Consider the following 12436-nt stretch of genomic DNA (forward strand, 5'->3'; position numbering starts at 1 on the left):
CTATCAGCCAATAAGACATTTGGTTTAAGTCATTAGAAATTGTTGGGAACATGCAAGTCGGGATACGAGAGGCTACTTTGCCCCTTTTGAACAGGTCACTGTCTGTATTCTGTCGAGTGGCACCATTGAATATCACTGCAGTTGTTTTTGAGTAGAAGAACAGAAGCCCGCAGGCTCTAAATTTAAGCTAAAAATTCATTTCAACTACTGCATTGATTTATAATATCGGAAATTAAGAGTTGTTCATCTGGAGAACATTACTGCAGTTGTTTTTGAGTAGAAGAATAGAAGCCGGTAGGCTCTTAATTTAAGCTAAAAACAAAAAAATTCATTTCAACTACTGCATTGATTTATAACATCGGAAATTAAGAGTTGTTCATCTGGAAAACTATTATTAGGCTTTGACGGAGTCACAATATCAGAAATTAAGAGTCTCAAAGTCACAAATTTTAAAAATATATTTTCAATAAATGTAGAATTCACAAATTTTAATAAAAAAAATATACCTTTAATAAAATTAGAATAAAATTGAGGTAGTAGACCAGTGATTGTACCAACTCGGCTTTGCAATCATTTAAATACTGTTTGTTAACAGAATGATTGAGCCGGTGCTGAGGTCTACTCCTTTTCATTAAATTTTATTAAATTACATGGATGTTTAAGTAATGTAAAAAATTCCACAAATTTCAAATAATCATTCTGTTTGAGATAGCAACTCCTAGAAGTAGGTAATTTTATGGGTGCCCATACACCAACAACTAGTTGAATATTTCTGTTTTCACATTATACTAGTTATATTCCCTTAATTTTGTTTAAGATATCTGTAGAACATGCTAAAAAGGATTATTATTTGCAATGGATTCAGGCTGCTGGATATAATCCGTGTGAGATATTTCATATTGCAAGGCATCTTACTAAGTAGTCTCCATCTAAACCTCCATTACCTATTGGAGCTTCTGATCTGGCCTGCTCTGAGGAGATGGCTAACTTTTTCTCTAAAAAGGTTTCTGGCCTTTGTGAGACATTCCATTCTGGGTTTAATAGCCTTTGTCTCTGCAGTGGAAAATAGATGGAATAAGTTCTCTTATGTATCAAACTCATAAATCCTTCAAATAATTTGTAAAATGAAAACTCATCCTCCAGTCCATTAAACCCCCTATGCAACAGCTTTATTAAAGGCTTCTTATAATGATATTGGTCTTTGCTTGCCTCAAATAATTCATTTACTGCTAACTGAGGGGTAGATTTTCCACTGTGAGCACGTGCACGCATGTTATAAAATCAATGGGCCCCCCACCCCTCCCCACCCCTCCCTGCCCAGAACATGCCCCCCGTCCCACCCCTTCGAAGAAGCCCAGCACTTGTGCATGTACTGGGCTTTACACGTGCGGCCGGGCCCCTTCAAAAATTCGCTTGGCACACGCAAGGCCCGGCCATGCGCATAAAGCTCGGATTTTTCACACGCAGGTCTTTTAAAATCCCGGCATGAGTGTATAAAATAGGGTTCTGTGAGACCTATACAAAAGAAATCACCACTTGATGCATCTTTTTTGACAAACTATCACCCAATTTCCTCTCTGCTATTTTTAACAAAGATGGTGGAGCAACAGTACATAGTCAATTGAATGATTTTTTTTTGGAAGACTATTTTATTCTAGACCAGCAACAGTTTGTTTTTGCAAGCATTATAGTATCGAAAATTTACTGTTGCCAACCATCAATACAATTAGGAGTGGTTTTGACAAAGGAACTAGTTATGTAATGGTCCTTGAAATAAATGCAGCTTTTGACACTCTGAACCATCGGATTCTACTGTCTCACCTGGCCAATATAGGAATAACAGGCCTTGTTTTTGAATGGTTCAAGTTTTACCTGAGTGAGTGAATTCCTCAGGTTTGAAAAGGTTCTGTAGTGTCTTCTTGGGGGTCGATAACTTCTGGAGTTCGACAAGGTTCAGTATTGTTGGCAACCTTATTTAACATTTTTCTTATCCCAATGTGTAAACTTGTGGCTGATCTATTACAAACTTTACGTAAATGACATGCAGTTTATTATACTTATCAGGTCATCACTGTCTACTACATTCAAATTCTTCACTATATATTTTCCTAAATCAAACAAAGGTTAACTCACAATAAGCTTACATTAAAAGGTGAATTTTAAAAGCTGGACGCACGCCAAACTGAGAAGGGCGCGCATCCAGCACATGCACGTGTCCACCCGATTTTATAAGTTGCCCACATACACACACAAGTACCAATGCATAAATATCTTGCATCGGAAATAAAGGGTTGGAATGTGGGTGGAATATAGGCATTCCAGGTTAGGACCAAAAGATATTTGCACAAGTGGCTTCGTGTCTGGACGCACACCCAGGCATATTTCAGTGCAAAGTTACTTCTGCTATGGAAGAGGTGAAAGTCTTAAAGCTATTTCTAGGTATCAAATTATTCTGGGTATCTAGGTATTCTGATTTTTTTATTTTGTTTTTGTCTCTCCTGTTATTTATATTAATATCTTCTCCTGTTATTTATATTGATAGTTTCTGTTTCTGTTATTTAGCCTGTTATTTAATTACTAATTGCTGCTCTGTGTGCTCTCTTTCAGCCTCCTCTTTCTTTTGTCCCCCACCCCCAGCTCCCTGTTTTATGTATTTTCCACCTTTGGTTCAATTGTGAACCGGTATGATGTACCCACTAATGCCGGTCTAAAAAAGTTTTTAAATAAAATTTAAAAGTTTTTAAATAAATAAATAAATAAATAAATAAATAAAGTGCTTGAGGAGTCTGGGTTAACTAGGGGCATTCAGGCTAAAGAACCAGGGGGGGTTGGAGGAACTAGCTGTAGACTGGGCAAACTGGTGGATGAACTGGGGAAACTGGTCACAGCCTGGATACTCATCTGTTATAAAATTCCCTCACTTGTGCATTCCAAAGCTGACTTACACTGCTGTGCGCATACAAATTTAAAATTATGAGCAGACACACACGCGCCAGAGCTATTTTATAACATGAGCTCGTATGTGCACACTTTAAAAATTGCTGTGTATCTGGCAGCATGCCCATAAATACATGTATATAGACACCCATTTTCCATTTTAAAGTAACCGTCTAAATACAGAAAATTGAAATAATTGTTTTGATCTACTTTCCTCTTCATGATGCTCCTCCCACCTTTGTGTTTGACAGGTACACTATCACAATTGCTGCCCAGCTTTGCAATTTAGGAATCATTTTAGACACAAATATCTCAGTGCAGTCACATATTAAATATCTAATCCATACAGCTTTTAATAAATTGCTATGTTAAGGATATTATAACTTTTTTCTGTCCTACCAATTTTTGGACAGTATTACAATGTTTTCTCCTTATACGCCTAGATTACTCGAATTCTGTTTTTCTTTGTTTTGCAGGCAACACCATTCACGCACTTCAAATTGTGCAAAACCATGCGATTTTTATTTTAACTAGGATTTTGGCATGCAAATTTATTATGCCCATACTCACTTTTCTCCACTGATTGACAATCCAATGGAGAATAAAGTATAAGTTGGCCATGTTAATATATATAACCGGTTAAGTTTAGATACCTTTCCTTGGTCCAACACTATGCTTCATTTGTATAAACCTAAATGAGCCTTGAGATCATTGCAGCGTTGGAAATACCTTCAAATCATTCAGCTCATTTGGTTAAGACTAGTAATAGGTCCTTCTCTGTAGCTAGCCCTGTTTTCTGGAACAGCCTACCAGAATTACTACGAATGCTTGATGACACCCATGCCTTTAAAAAGGTTTGGGAATTTTTTTATTTCAGCAGACTTTTCCATCTGATTCCTAGGTAATATGATCTTCTAATATTATATTAGAATGTCTGGGAGCCTTTGACTATTTCTGTTGCTTGTACCTATGCATTATTTTATCAGCAGATTTTGTACAGATAGTCTTGTCACAATTGAGAATACTGGAACATCATTCATATGAATTTTTATTTAATTTGTTCTTCCGTTTGTTTTGTTTAATCTAATTTTATGTGTTTTATTGTTCTCTGCTTTGAACTTTGGATATATTTGGGATATAAATTCTTTTAAACAAATAAATGATATAAACAGACTCCTTTAGTTTAATGGCCAGCAATCTTGCTCATAACAGCTGTTATAAATAATCTTAATTTATTATTACCACTTTGAGAGTACAGAAAAAAAACCAAAAACCTCTAATATGAATGCAATTTTGTTTTACAACAATGTTTTGCTTCTAATATATAAAAAGATTGAGTTCACTAAAGTATAGCACAACAATGGCAAAAAATCAGATGAGCATGGTGCACAAATGATTCTCTAATATGTCTCCTATATGAGGATTTTTAGTATAGATGTTGACATTGAAACCTATAAAACTTGCAAAGCTTTTACGAAAAGAGGCAACCCACTATCTTACCTTGTGTAATAATAGATTTTGAGTTCTAACCTTATTGACTAAGTTCAAGTTTCAAAAGTTTTACCTGGCTCACGTGATCCAAGATGGTGACATAGCATGTAACCTGGGCGTCCGCTCGTTGGAAATCTTTTTTGCTTGGATTAATGCCGCATTCGGCCCGCAAACGCAGGGTGAGGGAGCATCTAGCTCCAGAAACATCCTCTCCACAAACTTTGATCGGGCCTATGGACGCACGAGTATTTTGGGTCCTTGGAAATACCATGGAGGGCTCGCTGGGAGCAGAGCGGGGGGAAGAAGTGCCCGCAACTCCCCTGAGCTGATGACAACTTTATCTCTATAGAGAGATCATCGCCTGAGAATCCAGCAGAGGCCCGACCCCAACATCAGTTGAGGGACTTGGAGGAGTCAGAAGTCGGCACCCAAGGTGAGTCCTTTTTGGAGCCTCCGGTGCTGGAGAGAGAGGCCCCAAAATTACCGGGTGAAATTGCGACTCAAGCTGCCCAGTTCCAGCGATATGGGAAAGAACCTAAATATCCTCCATTTCAAATAACGGAGATGGTGAGACCTCAGCAGATTAGCCTTGAAATGATATAGGAAGCCATTTATATTTTTAATACTAATGTTTCATTCCAAGTTAATAATATTTCTAAAGCAGTTCAAGATGTGGATAGAAGATTGGAACTGGTTGAAAATGATTTGGGAGAAAGTAAAAAGATTCAGGACTTACATAGTATTAAAATTGAAAGTCTCACTCTTATTCAGCAAAAGATGATTAAAGAAAATTCCTCTTTCAATTTTAAGATGGAAAATTTGGAAAATCTATCACGTGCAAAGAATATTCGTTGTATAAATTTTCCGAAAATCCCATATGCTTCCCTTAAGATATCTGGAAAAGGTATTTTATTGAGACATTGAAAATTCCAGAAGAGACACTCCCAATAGTAGCAAAAGTTTAATATATACCACAACTAAAGAAGAGTTTAACTCAAGAAGAGAAAGATACTCAAGCTAAAGATACTTCTAAGATGAATATTTCAGACATACTGGAACATTCAGATAATGATTTAGCCATACCATCTACATTGATAGTCACGTTTCTTCTTGAATCAGACAAGGAGTAGATTTTCAAAAACTATTTTCTACATCGGAAGGAACTATTCCTGAATTGTAAAATACAGATTTTCCTGATCTTTCCAGGCAAACGCAGAAGCGTAGACGCCAATTCCTGTTATTAAAACCTAGAATCCTACAGTTGGGAGCATTTTTTGTTCTCAAGTTTCCATGTAAATACCTGATAAAAAAAACCAGGGTGTTTCATATCAGTTTTTTCTTCCTTCCCAACTAGTTACCTTTCTTAGTAATAAGGGGAAAGATTAGGTTAGTTCCCAATGTCTGATTAAGGGAGTTTAAAAGAGAGCAATTGATCTTGAATATTTAAATTAGACCCTTATCGCTAATTTCCTATGCTTTTTCTTAGAATTGTGAATTTTTGGATTACTGTTGGCTCTTTTTGTGGTCTAAGTAGATACATGTGATGTAATTATTCCAGTGAAAGATTTTCAAAATTGTATATTTATGTTTAATCACATGTTTTCGCATTTCAAGTTGGACCGTTAGATGATCGAGGGGTTAAAGGGGCACTTAGAGAAGATAAGGCCATTGCAGAAAGATTAAATGATTTCTTTGCTTTGGTGTTTACTGAAGAGGATGTTGGGGAGGTACCCGTAATGGAGAAGGTTTTCATGGGTAATGATTCAGATGGATTGAATCAAATCACAGTGAACCTAGAAGATGTGGAAGGCCTGATTAACAAACTGAAGAGTAGTAAATCACCTGGACTGGACGGTATACACCCCAGAGTTCTGAAGGAACTAAAAAATGAAATTTCAGACCTATTAGTAAAAATTTGTAACTTATCATTAAAATCATCCATTGTACCTGAAGACTGGAGGATAACAAATGTAACCCCAATATTTAAAAAGGGCTCAAGTGGCGATCCGGGAAACTACAGACTGGTTAGCCTGACTTCAGTGCCAGGAAAAATAGTGGAAAGTGTTCTAAACATCAAAATCACAGAACATATAGAAAGACATGGTTTAATGGAACAAAGGCAGCATGGCTTTACCCAGGGCAAGTCTTGCCTCACAAATCTGCTTCACTTTTTTGAAGGAGTTAATAAACATGTGGATAAAGGTGAACCGGTAGATGTAATATACTTGGATTTTCAGAAGGCGTTTGACAAAGTTCCTCATGAGAGGCTTCTAGGAAAAGTAAAAAGTCATGGGATAGGTGGCGATGTCCTTTTGTGGATTACAAACTGGCTAAAAGACAGGAAACAGAGAGTAGGATTAAATGGACAATTTTCTCAGTGGAAGGGAGTGGACAGTGGAGTGCCTCAGGGATCTGTATTGGGACCCTTACTTTTCAATATATTTATAAATGATCTGGAAAGAAATACGACGAGTGAGATAATCAAATTTGCAGATGACACAAAATTGTTCAGAGTAGTTAAATCACAAACAGATTGTGATAAATTGCAGGAAGACCTTGTGAGACTGGAAAATTAGGCATCCAAATGGCAGATGAAATTTAATATGGATAAGTGCAAGGTGATACATATAGGGAAAAATAACCCATGCTATAATTACACAATGTTGGGTTCCATATTAGGTGCTACAACCCAAGAAAGAGATCTAGGTGTCATAGTGGATAACACATTGAAATCGTCGGTTCAGTGTGCTGCGGCAGTCAAAAAAGCAAACAGAATGTTGGGAATTATTAGAAAGGGAATGGTGAATAAAACGGAAAATGTCATAATGCCTCTGTATTGCTCCATGGTGAGACCGCACCTTGAATACTGTGTACAATTCTGGTCGCCGCATTTCAAAAAAGATATAATTGCGATGGAGAAGGTACAGAGAAGGGCTACCAAAATGATAAGGCGAATGGAACAACTCCCCTATGAGGAAAGACTAAAGAGATTAGGACTTTTCAGCTTGGAGAAGAGACGACTGAGGGGGGATATGATAGAGATGTTTAAAATCATGAGAGGTCTAGAACAGGTAGATGTGAATCGGTTATTTACTCTTTCGAATAATAGAAAGACTAGGGGGCACTCCATGAAGTTAGCATGGGGCACATTTAAAACTAATTGGAGAAAGTTCTTTTTTACTCAACACACAATTAAACTCTGGAATTTGTTGCCAGAGGATGTGGTTAGTGCAGTTAGTATAGCTGTGTTTAAAAAAGGATTGGATAAGTTCTTAGAGGAGAAGTCCATTACCTGCTATTAAGTTCACTTAGGGAATAGCCACTGCCATTAGCAATGGTAACATGGAATAGACTTAGTTTTTGGGTACTTGCCAGGTTCTTATGGCCTGGATTGGCCACTGTTGGAAACAGGATGCTGGGCTTGATGGACCCTTGGTCTGACCCAGGATGGCATTTTCTTATGTTCTTATGTTCTTATGCTTGGAAAATATTGTAAAAGATTGATAAATAAAAAATTTAAAAAAAAAAAAGGTTTTACCTGGCTAACTTCAGAAGTTAACTGGGTAAACTTCTTACTTTGAAAATTCTGCCCCTCTGACTGGCTGAATTTGCCCATCCAAGTTCACAGGGCACATAAATTAATTGGTCAGAAAAGAGGCATGTCTGCAGGCAGGCTTTTGATTTACTCAGCACATATTTTCAGCATTAACTGGCTAAATTGAACCGGACAACTCTGGCTGAGCAAATGGCTGTCCTAAATCTAGCCAGACAAATATTACAGGTACATTTTTAACCATGCAGTTTGCAGCTCTGGCCAGCATTCAACCTACATGGAAAGAGGTTTAAGACAGTCCCACTTTCCATATTCCTTACATTACATTCAGAATGGCTGCTGGGACTCAAGCACTCCCAAGAAGGACAGAGATAGGCTGTCATCCTACAAATCAATGAATAAGCATTGAGAGAAACATAGAGTAGGGCCTGGTAGGATCTCTTTTGCCAGAGGGATAATGGAGTAAAGCAAAAAAAAAAAAAAAAAGCAACACTTATAGGCACAGAAAACTATGATCATGGTGCTGCAGACTTGGCTACTACTTGCTGTACTTTCCCTGATATCTGCAGAGAAGAATGGGGGATTCTCCTTCAGATCAAGATTCATTTTAGCTGAAACCCAATACCTGGCAGAAATATAATGAAGAATGCAGTAGGCGAGCATGTATCGCATCCATTTTCCTCAGAGCATAGGGTAGAATACCACTTGGATTTTCCAGGCACCTGAAGCTGCTCCATTCTGCTAACTATATTTATTTATTTATGTATTTATTGTCAAACATTTGATATTCTGCTTTTTCCAGGTTTGGTCTCAAAGTGGGTTACAGAAATTAAGACTTAAACAGGTATAATATGGTTAAATGATATTTAACACTGAGTGCCACAGTATGGCATAAGGACCAAGTATGGGAAAAACTGTAAAATTCCTAATGGGCCTGTTGGGGAAAGGCCTGTATGAATAGCCATGTCTTAGCTTTTTTTTGGAAAATGAGGTAGTTTGGTTCCTGTTGGATGGCCAAAGGAACATCAATTGGGAGCATAGCAGCTGAAGGCTGTTAGTCTTGTGCAGTTCAATTTGGCAGAAGTCAGAGGTAGGAAGGAAAGAAGGCCTTTTGTGAAGATCAGAGTTCTTTAGCTGGGGTGTAGAAGGCAAGGCGATCGGTGAGATAATCTAGGTCCTGTTTGTTCACATATTTGAATATGAAACAGAGGATTCTGGATTTATTCCTGGTTTTAACCTGTAGCCAGTGTAGTCTGTAGAGTATGGATGTTACGTGGTCTGATGGTTTGGCCTTTACCAGGATCTTGTCTGCCATGTTTTGCATGGGTTGTAGTTGTTTCAAGCAGTTCTGGGAGATACTGTTCAGAAAAGAATTACGGTAATCTAAACGACTAGTGATTAGTTCATGGATAACTGATTGTGCTGACTGAAATAGTAGTGTAGTTGCCAGATCTGGCACAGATACATAAAAGAGGATCTCACAGTTTGAGAGATGAAGGTTTAAAAGCCTGACATGCACATCAATTGGGGGATGCATGAATATGTTGGTCGGCACACGCACAGCGGATTTTAAAAGCCGCCTGGATACGTGCATTCTAGACGCTACACACACACAAATGAAAAGTTCAAAAAAGAGGTGGGGAATGGGCATGGTATGGGTGGGGCATGGGCATTCCTGGATTTTAACTTAAAAACAGCACACAAATACTTATGCACACAGGCATGCACCAGGGTCCTCTGCTGCACAACTTTACTTTTGCTATGGATGACCTGCAAGTTATAAAATAGAGGTAAATAGACAGATTGGTGGTATTTTAAGGGTTCGGGCTAACAGGGCAGAAGGGAGGTAGTAAACTAGGGGGTTTGGAAGTCCTATTCCTTAACTAGGATGAACTGAGAACAAACTAGTAAAATCGGTAATGGTATTGGCATGCAAATCTTTTACAATCCCCCAACTTATGCGGTAGAAGTGACATTTACGCGCATAGGTATGCATCCACTTAAAATTGAGCACACATGTGCATGCAGTTAGGCTAGTTTGTTATATAAAATGGCCATGTACGTGGGCCGACACATGTGCGCCCGCACGCCTGATTAAAAGTTACCGTCATAATGAAGTTAGGATCAAGTTGGACCTCTAAGCTTTGGACAGAGTCTTTGAGCTAGAGGGAGGTGCCTGATAGGGAAGGAATAGCTCATAAAGGGTGGTCTCACCAGCTTAAACAGAGAAGTTCAGATGTGGAGGAGTTAAGTTTGAGTTTATGATTGTTGAGCCATTGGACTATTGCTGTCAGACAATTGTTGAGATTGGCGATGGGAGAAAATTGGTCAGATCTGAGTTTAACACAAAGTTAGATGTCATCCACAAACAGGTGCAAAAAACTCCAAAAGGAGAGTGGAGAAGAATCAACTTTATGAGTAGGAATATGATCGGAGAGGGGTGAGAATTTAAATGTTCAACACAATATCCACAAACTGGGAATATTAATGGTCAGGCAGTCCAAATAAAAGCAATCATTTTTCAAGAGGAGTCATCCCCAAATACAGCCATGTTTCACAATTATGCTGCATCAGGAGGGACATGGAACGCAGTGGAAAACACTTCAACATATGACAGACTGTTGACAGTCCACGTACAGGTGATCTGTAGCTAGCTATTAGCAAAGTCTTCAATATTTGCTTCCATGGAAGCATCAGCAGGATGACATGAGATGAGACAGCAGAATCCCCAGGAAATGAGACAGCAGCATGGAGGCAGCAGCAAGATGAGTTGAGATGAGATGAGACAGCAGCAGGACCAGGAGTTGAGACATGATGAGAAGGGACACCAGCAGCAGGTCCAGGAGTTGAAATTTGATGAGAAGAGACACCATCAGAACTGTGACTGGATCAAGGAGGCAGGATCAAGGAGGCAGGACTACAGAAAGAGCATAGATGAGAGCATAATAAGTAAGCAGCAGGACAACCCTGGCAGATAGTAGACTATCCACATCAGCAAGCAGGCACAGGAACTCTATAGACAGGACAGGCCCAACAGTCTTCTTCTATCTAGCTGGCACAGGAACTCTATTCAGAAGAAAAGCTTGGCTTGGGTGGAACTGTCATCTTTGAGTCAAATTTTAAGGGTTGGTTGTTATGAGTCTGCTTCATGGGCTGTTTCCTCCCCAGGGCTTTTTACTGGCTGGAGTAGCATTTCTTTAGGAGGCTTATACCTGGGCCATCCTGAGAGCTGAGGACTGCTTCTCGGAGTGGACTCCTATGAGAATGGGGATGGAATGGGTGCAGGTTGTGGCAAATGTTGAATGAGATGGATTACTGCAGTAGTCAAATTATTAATCGAAGTTGAAACTGTGGTTAAGTCATATGTAAGGCCTGTTGTTTGTTGCTGCACGGCATTCGTGTGGTTGATCTGAGCCTTCCTCAACCGGACCATCTCTGCATCTATATGATGACGTTGCAGCCCATGCCTCCTCTCAATGCGGTCTGCACTGTTGGATCCACTGCTGTGCTGCTGGTGCAGCAGGTAGTGGGGTTGATGGGCTCATGGGATGATCTGGCTGGCTGTCTTCTTGTAAATCCCACTGGACATGTGGCATACTGGAGGCAGCTGCCAACTGGGCATGTTCCTCCCATGGCAGGCATGCCCTCGATAAGACTCAAGAGGCTGAGGCTAGTGTCAAGGGGTATAGGCAGCCCAATAGTTTGAAATAACTGCTGCTACTGTGACTGCTGCTGATGCTTCTCCTCCTCCTCTTCCTCTGTCCACTGCATCTCAGCATCCTTGAGAAAGGGGCAGCTGAGACCAGGGGCTGCACTGCTGGTATCTGGGGCTTCACGGCTGGGAACGTGGGTTTCCTGGGCAAGAGTTGTGGAAACAAAGAAGAAGATATAAGTATGAATGCTAAGAAGTAGCATTCATACTTATATCTTATATTATAAAATGCACATCTTCTGCAAATCAGTAAATGATTTGCAGAAGATGTGCATTTTGCATCATTCAATGTGAGCATCCTATGCAAAAAAAGTGTGGAAATCTGTAGCAGACTTCACATTTACAACTGATGTAGGGCCTCATCCATTTCTTCAAAGACATTTGGTCCCAGTGTTGAAAGAGCTGCTCTTCCATCGGTGTCAGGGTGATTAGGAAGGGGCTCCTCCTCCAGTATGATGTATGTATTTGTTCCTGCTGGCCACCTTATTCTTTAACTGTGCCTTGACGTCCCTGTAGTGGTGGGCCACCTGCTATCCGGTCCTCTTGATGCCGCTGTTCAATGGTGTGCCATATCTGGCCTTTGGCAGCTCTAGAGGTCTTTGCAGCCCGGTTTCCGAAGAGCATGTTATAATTCTCCAGGAACCCGGCAATGAGCTATTTGTTGCCCTCTATGCTGAACTTCTAGGCACGTAGATGGGGATGACCTGCTGCCTGGCTGCTGGAGGATCGGCTTGCCACTTCCA

This window comes from Rhinatrema bivittatum, chromosome 4 (assembly GCF_901001135.1).
Source record: "Rhinatrema bivittatum chromosome 4, aRhiBiv1.1, whole genome shotgun sequence".
NCBI lineage: Eukaryota > Metazoa > Chordata > Amphibia > Gymnophiona > Rhinatrematidae > Rhinatrema > Rhinatrema bivittatum.